Raw genomic sequence first — 8261 nt, 5'->3', positions numbered from 1 at the left:
TGTTCCTTTTACTCTATATAGCTAAGTTCGACAGGCTAATCTGCTAGAGCTCACCGGGAAAAAGCAATATATAGAAATGTAATGGAAATGAAAGGTTTAACAAGCAGCTACCTTTACACATCTAGACACGATTGGTGAATTTGTAGAGCTATGCTGTGATACATGTACAATTCTGATTAAAAGCTAGCATTTTAACAGAAAATATAAAGCAAGGCTTTGGGCATATTAAGAATATTTGAAATTTTATCAGCCCATTTCATGCATGTCAAAGATAATACTATATACAGTATTATTATTATTATAATTCTGCTTATTATACTGGGAAGCTCTCCGAATTGCATTTGTTTCATAAAGTAACATAACAAAATAACATTTTCAAACCTGCTTAATGAAGTTCAGGGACGCAGGGGTGAAACCTCCAGCAACATCGAGCACAATGCAGAATCTGTGCCTGAATGTTGAGCGCAGCTTTAGATCATGAACATCACACAGCATTCTTAATTGAACCTGCTTAATCCACTTCACGATCACGGGGGTGAAACCTGTCCTGGCAGCCTCACTGGTCCAGGCCCAGAGCTTTGGAACACTTTTACAGCTGAAATACAAATTTCAGTTTTTACAAATTGAATGGTAAACACACACAAAAATATACATTGTGTAAAATAGAGAAACCGAGACATTTCAAATGAATTAACAGAAATATATTTGATGATTTATGTCCATTAATACTATACTGGAAATAGTGTCAGCTGACAAAAAAGGAGAGGACAACAAAAACTTCAGTCAGCTTTGTTCCTGGAGAAATTAAACCACTGGTCCATGGATTGGTTATAATAAGAAGTGTGGCGGCCGGCTGGGTCCCATGCCCTGCTGGGACGCCCCTTTGGGATATGTTCAGGGGGAGCAGCCATGGACGTTGCAATACCTCCCCCAGGACGCTAGATGACAACCCCCCTGGGTTGGAGCGGTGCCTCGGTTTCCCGTAGGCGCTGGCAGTAGGTGCTACAGCTGGGACTCCTGAGCCCTTGTGGGCAGTGTTTTCGCCACAACCGGAAGTGCAGTCGGAACTCGGCGATCAAGCACCTGGAGCACATCCGGGTGGACTATAAAAGGGGCCAGCAGCCACCACTCCAGGAGTCTTAGTCAGGAGAAAGAGGACTATGCTTACCAGGAGGAGTGGTGGTGCAAAGAAGAGTGTTTTGGTACTTGGGACTGTGTTGTGCCTGTGGGTCATGGGGAAGATGTGCTCCACAGGTGAAGAGAAATAAAAGTTTATTTGTTTTTATAAGTGCCTCCGGAGTGAGTCTGTGTCGGGTCAGGCTCCAATATAGTGCCTTTGTTACAGAAGTCATAGACAAAATCTGAAGACCTAGGCCAACTGTCTGTCCAACCCCTCCTGGGCATTCTTATATAAGTTGGTTCTGAGCAGTCTAATAAGAAGAATGGCCTTATCATCATTGAAATCCAAAGCTCCCAGTATCTTTGGTGTCTTCCCTATGGGCAGGAGCAACAGCTTGACAGTGTAGCAGTCGGCACCAAGTGTCATAGCTGGGAATCGAGAGGAGCGACAGAACTGGAAAGAGTCAGGAGGGGTTTAGAATTATTGTCTTGCTTATATTTGTGTGCTAGTGACTAACAAAGATGTCTAATGGCTAAGATGCAATATGCACAGCTAATCAGCAGCTCTAATCATGGTAGGAAGTCATCAACAAGGACTTAATAGGGCATCTGTTATACAAGCAGGCAGATGCTCTCATAGATTTGGGGCCTGATAGCTAAAAGCTCGACATCCCATTATTGGTTATTAATCCTTGGAATCTACAGTATAGCAGATTGGCATCTTGCACTCATAATGCACACTTTGGTTTGTATGGAACGATAAGCTTGGAGAAGTGACCATGATGTAGGCCATTCCAAGATTTATATGTAAAGCTCTCCATTGCAGGGCCAGTTTAGAGCTGCCAATTAACCTAACTAGCATGTCCTTGGGGGGGAAAAAAACAGATTACTTGGAGGAAAACCCATGCAGACAAAGGGAGAAAAGTGCAAACCTTACACAGTCAACGGCCAAGCAGGATCCAAGCCCAGCACACAGGATCCATGAGGCGGTGGCACTAAACAGTCTACCACCACACCATCCCACTCTGCTACCATAGGTGCTAATGGAAACTTGTCATATCTTCCTTGGTCATACAGTAATTAGGTGTATGAATTGAGTCTCAAGAATATGTTTTAAAATCCCACTTTGCTGGTTGACAATAGCTTTGAAGTCTCTCGCCACCATTTTTAAATAAAAACATAAGAGGTTTTGTAAATGAAAGTACATCACTCAGTCCTTCACGTTGGTTTGGATAGGTACCAAATAAGTTACATTTTTGACAATGGATCCACCAGCTCTTGACACTTCATTAGAGGTATACAACAATAGTGTAGCATAATATAATGATAATAATTCTTCACATTTATATAGCACTTTTCTCACTACTCATAGTGAGCGAGGCGCCACTTCAACTGCAACTAATGTGTAGCATCTATCTGGATGATGTGATGGCAGCCACACTCCACTCACCACACATTAGCTATAAGGTGCTGAAGTGGTGAGAGAGATAGCCAGAGACATGGGATGATTAGGGGGGCAGAATGACTAGGCCATGGATGGCAATCTAGCCAGGACATCAGGACAAACCCTACTCTTCACAAAGGATTCCCAGGGACCACAGAGAGTTGGGACGTCAGTTTTATATCTCACCTGAAGGACAGTGGCATGTTTATAGCATTGTATCCCCATTACTGCGCTGGGGCATTGGGGTCCACATTCACACCACAGGGTAAGCGCCCCCTGCTGACCTTAACAGCACCTCTTCCAGCAGCACCCCAAGCTTATCCTAGTTGGTCTCCCATCCAAGTACTGGCTGGGCCTGAGCAGGCTTAGCTTCAGGTGGATGACCTCTTCTGAAGTGCATGTGGTATGGCTGCTGACACAGTAATTTAGCTCACATAGTTATGACTCCCTGTAATTTTCAGAAAGCTGTGCCCACTTAATTCCCCAAATCCATGACCTGGCTCAAAAAGTCAAAGCTGTCAGATTGGCACAATAAACGTCTGACTAATGTGTTCATCATTCATTACTTGACCCCCAGCCACATGCTTCCCCCTCTTGTGCTGCCAGCTCTTTTATAGACAACAGATGAGCTCAGCTGACGTCCACCAAATTAACCACTCCGTAAACAGACCACAATAGTGGAGATAAGAAATGTGGTCACTACTCAGATACTGCCCCATGCTTTTACTGGGGACAAGGGGAATCATATGCTGCCCACCCCCCAAACAACACCCAAGTAGTCATATCAGTCAAGAGGCCGAACTCTATGGCAACGGCAGTCATTTAACCTAGTGCTCGGAGCCAGCCATTATTTTATTTGAATACCAACTCTCCATAGAAACAGAGACGCACATCTACACGCTGTGTACTGAAGGCAAACATTCATGTGCTTCAGCGCGTGGAATGAATGTCACACAGAATCAACACATTTAAAGGAGGAGCAAGGAAGGCAGAGCATTGATTAGATACTGAACAGCCATCAATGCGAATTGGGCATCTGCTTCAAATCCCAGATTTGGGGTGTGTGTAAGCAGGGGGTCCTAGCAGTGAAGAGTGTGTTCAAAATTGCACAGGTGTCTCTGGTGTTTAGCCCATGGTGCCCATCACTGATACAAAAGTGAAGTGTGAATAAATACTGTGTGACCCCAGTTGGGACATACGCTGCATAGTGGAGAAAGACAAGCTCCTACATACATAAGCTGCCATGTTGGTGCAAATAAAAAAGAACTATCACTGCTGTACGTTTTCGGTTCCCCATTAGGACTTCACATAAGGCAACAACAGCAACTGAAAAGAAGGCCTACCTGGGTGGCAGAGTGCCACGTTTCCTGGATGGCGTGGATGATATGTTCCAGAACTTGGAATCTCTCCAGATCCTCTAAAAAAGGAAGTCAGGGACACCAGAAACTAATAAAATGGAGTCCCTCCTGGCCATTAGTGACCCTGGGTCAGAGTTTAAAGCGGAGTAAAGCCACTAGGTTAAATGTTTGTTAATGTGGGAAGAGACGGAGGACAAGCACTCAACGGGCAGAAGAAAGACAGAGCTCAGCTGTAAGAGAGATAATAAATGGCTGATAACACGGAGTGTTGTGTTGTGCCATGTTTAGGTGGGTCAGAGGGTAGGCTCTCATGCCTGTTGAACAGGTCCAGAGAGGCATTAGTGCTTCATTTCCTTTCGTTGTATGTGAGTACTTTGCATGCAAAAGTTTGGGTCCATTAGTTTCGTGGATCATGAACTATCTGACGGGAAGGCCACAGTTTGTGCGGCTACCGGGCTCTGTGTCTGATACCGTGCTGTGTGGCACTGGTGCTCCACAAGGGACAGTTCACCCTGTACACTACAGATTTTAGTTACAACACAGATGGCTGCCATCTCCAGAAATTCTCTGATAACTCTGCAATAGTTGGTAGTATCAGACATGGAGAAGAGACAGAATACAGGAAGGTAATGGACAATTTTGTTGACTGGTGTGAGCTGAATCAACTGCAGATCAACACCAGTAAAACTAAAGAACTGGTAGTTGATTTAAGAAGATCGCGATCTCCAGCCACTCCCCTGTCTATTAAGGGTATGGAGGTGGAGATAGTTGAGGAGTACAAGTATCGAGGGGTGCATATGAGCAATTAGCTAGACTGGTCCAGGAACTCGCTGGCCATATACAAGAAGGGTCAAAGTAGGCTGTATTTGCTACGCAAGCTCAGATCTTTTACTGTCCAGCAGCACTATGTTACGGATGTTCTATGACAGTGTGGTTGCCAGTGCCTTTTTCTTCACTGTGGCATGCTGGGGGAGCAGCATAAAAGTGGCAGACATCAGGGGACTAAACAAACTAATTTAGAAGGCTTCCTCTGTGGTAGGAGAGAAACTGGACAGCTTGGAAACTGGCAGATCAGAGAATGTTGTCTAGGCTTTGGTCTATTATTGAAAACTAGCCAACCCGCGGCGTACCATACGCCGCATAATCAGGCCGGTTTTTTAATGATTTTTAAGCACAGGGAGAAAATTAACATTTGAAAAATCTGAAATGTAATAAATCAGCAAGAAAAGCAACATTATAACAATGCACAGAACGAACCAACACAGTAAAACAGTTTGCTATGGTGCACGCGGTCGCGTCGTAACCGAAAACTCGGTTTTTAAAGACTGCTTACTTCATTGTGTTTTAACCTCAGTTGTAAAGGATTGTTTTGAGGATCCCATGGGATACCCCGTGCAAACCATTTAACATGCTGCATATGACGATTCACCTCCGCGAGAAACATGCCTCTATGAACAGTCAATGTGGCTCAGAGGTGCTCCTTCTGCGTGCGCCATAGGTGTCTTACTTGTCAGCGGCTCAGTGAGTCCACCGGCATGCTTTCCTTGGTTGTCTTGCCTTAGTGAATTATATATATAGATGCTAATCACCCACTTCATAGTGTTGTGGTTGGACAGAGGAGCGTTTTCAGCAGTCGACTGACTAGCATCAAGTGCTCCACTGAATGTCATAGAAAATCCTTCCTCCCCACAGCCATCAGACTCTATATCTCCGGTTCCAGTCACTCACCCATACTTTAAGTTATTACCCTCTTTCTTTATTGGATATCCAGGTACATTTTTCAAGTACTTGAAATGTGCAACATACTATCTGTTCTTGTACAATAGATTGTCTGCTCTTCACATGAGAATAACCTTATTTGTTCTCAGAATGTGCAATATTAACTTAAGGTGCAACACTCTGGACTCTAGTTTGATACTTACATTTATTATACTTTATTTATATTTACAGGATTACTTTATACTTGCTCTTATTGTAACATGTCCCTTGTCTGTTGTTAAGTTGTAACATAAGTAACTTCCTTTAGGATTAATAAAATTTTCAGATTCTGAAATGCTTCACTGATAAAGACATAAGAATCATTCGTACCATCATCCCGTTTGTTTAGCTCATAGTTGTCCCAATATGTCATCCAGATATTTCTCAAAGGTCTTGAGTGTTTTTGCTTTGACTAGGTGTCTCAGTAGTTTGTTCCGGAGTCCCACAACATTTTGTTTAAAGAAGTACTTACCGGTTTAAGTCCTAATTGCACTTACCCAGATGTCTTCAAGGACGTGATTCATGGTTAAGTGAAAAGAATCCTGCTGGATTTACTTTATCAACGCCTTTGAGGATCTGAAACACTTAGATTAGGTCACCATGCAGTCTCCTCTGTTAGAGACCTAACAGGTTTAATTCTCTGAGCTGGTCAGGGTATGACATGTCCGTAAGTTCCTGGGAGGCGCCTGGCTGCTCTCTAATGTACAGCTTCAAGTGCTGCTATGTCTTTCTTCTTGTGTGGTGACCAGAACTACACACTAAATATCACTTGATTAATAATCAACAGCTTTTACGAGTCACATGATAACATTTCTGGGGGAGAAATCAATTAGAGATGTTAAAAGTGCAGTTTTTGTTTTTTGAGGGTAATGTCATCAATATAAAGGGTTCCTCATTGGTGGTTGTTCTGCTTTAACCAAGTCAAAGCAAACAAATCCTAAATCACTAGCAAAGATCAAATCACTCACCACTTAGCCAGGCAAAGGGCACCATTTACACTTTCAGGATTGTTTGCTCTCTGTCCTAGTCTGTTCTTTGGAATGTAAGACTTTTGGTATTTGACCCTTTCCCCCTTTTGTAAGAAGAAAGGAACTAATCTTGGAGGAAAAAAGAAAAAACTATAAAAGTTCAGAGATTGAAAGAGAGAGAAGGTCTCAGATACCTCCAGGTAAAGAACAACTGCACATATTGACGTAAGACCCAGAAAATGGTTCCTGTCTTTTGGATGTCTTGTACTTTTTACTGTGTGCTTGTATCTAAACTGAATGGGCAACAACTAGAAAGCTATTGGAGTGTGATGTGCAGCCTGGCTCCAGGACAATATCGATGTGAAACAATGGAATATAGGCCAAGTTCTTCATTCACACACCTTTATGGTTGTGGGATATCTTTAAGTTATACTGTATGTGGAGCATCTTACACATTCCCCACCAATAGATGGCAGAACAGACACCCAGCATGCTGGAGATCTGCCGATCAATTTGAAGTGAAGGTAGCAGAGTCCTTTTAAAGGCCTACCTAGAGACCAAGGGTGTAGTGTGCCTAAAGGCAAGTGAATGAATAGGGAGACTAATGCTGATTTTGGGGAGGGTGAATTTGCTGCCCACTGCATGTTACAGACGGGTATGGATCACAAAGGACAAGACAATCTTAAAGTAAAAAAAAAGAATGACCAGAGGAAGCGATGTACAAGAAGGCAGCTCTTGACGTGTGTGTCTCATTACATTTACAATAACAGCAGCCATTTGATGCAAAATATGTTAGTTCTATGCTATTCTTCTTTACCAGAATAAATGTGTCTAAACTGTGTAGTTAAAAAAACATGAAATATAGTAGCTAGAAAGAAAATTCATAAACCTGAACAAGTACAGACTGAATGGCTTAATGATTATTAATAAAATTGTATATTGATTAGGAAAGAATAACAGTAAAAAAATAATGGGAAGTGTCCACAGTACAAGAACAGTAAAAGAATCTGATTAACCAGGTCTATCAAGTTCTTAGATATAAGCCCCCCATGTTCATCTAGTGGAGTAGATCCCTAAGTGATTCCCAAAGTGAACCATCTGAGATGCTCCAAAACAGAAATCATACGTGGACGTGGAGTCCAAGGGACCCGCTTGTAAAGTCTGCATGTGTCCTACATCTCAGCTCTCTTCATAGATGTACTTCTTCAGGCTGTATTTGAAACAATCCCCCCAACCTCAAAATGAATCACACTTCATACACCACATGAGCACCAATGTTGGCAGTTCCTCCAAATCTGGATGTAGTTAATGATTCTTGACTTGTAACTTTCTGGATTTGAATAATCTACTTTTTTTACCTTCTATGTAATGAGGCCATTGACCAACCTTACCATTGCCATTTCTGTCTTTTCTGTTTTAACAGAATGAATTCAATTGTCAACATAATTAGGTTATTCTTATGTATCGCAGTTAGATTCTTATTTATTAGTTGTATATTTTATATTAATTCAATAGATGTACCTATGTGATTTACTGTTAAGCAGCTCTGTTTTCGTAGTATACATGGTGTAATGTAATAGAAGGTGACACTGAAGTGATGTTCCGGCCAGGATG

This window comes from Polypterus senegalus, chromosome 12 (genome assembly GCF_016835505.1).
Source record: "Polypterus senegalus isolate Bchr_013 chromosome 12, ASM1683550v1, whole genome shotgun sequence".
NCBI classification, from domain to species: Eukaryota; Metazoa; Chordata; class Cladistia; order Polypteriformes; family Polypteridae; genus Polypterus; species Polypterus senegalus.
The sequence above is the reverse complement of the archived record's forward strand: the minus strand, read 5'-3'. Positions refer to the sequence as shown.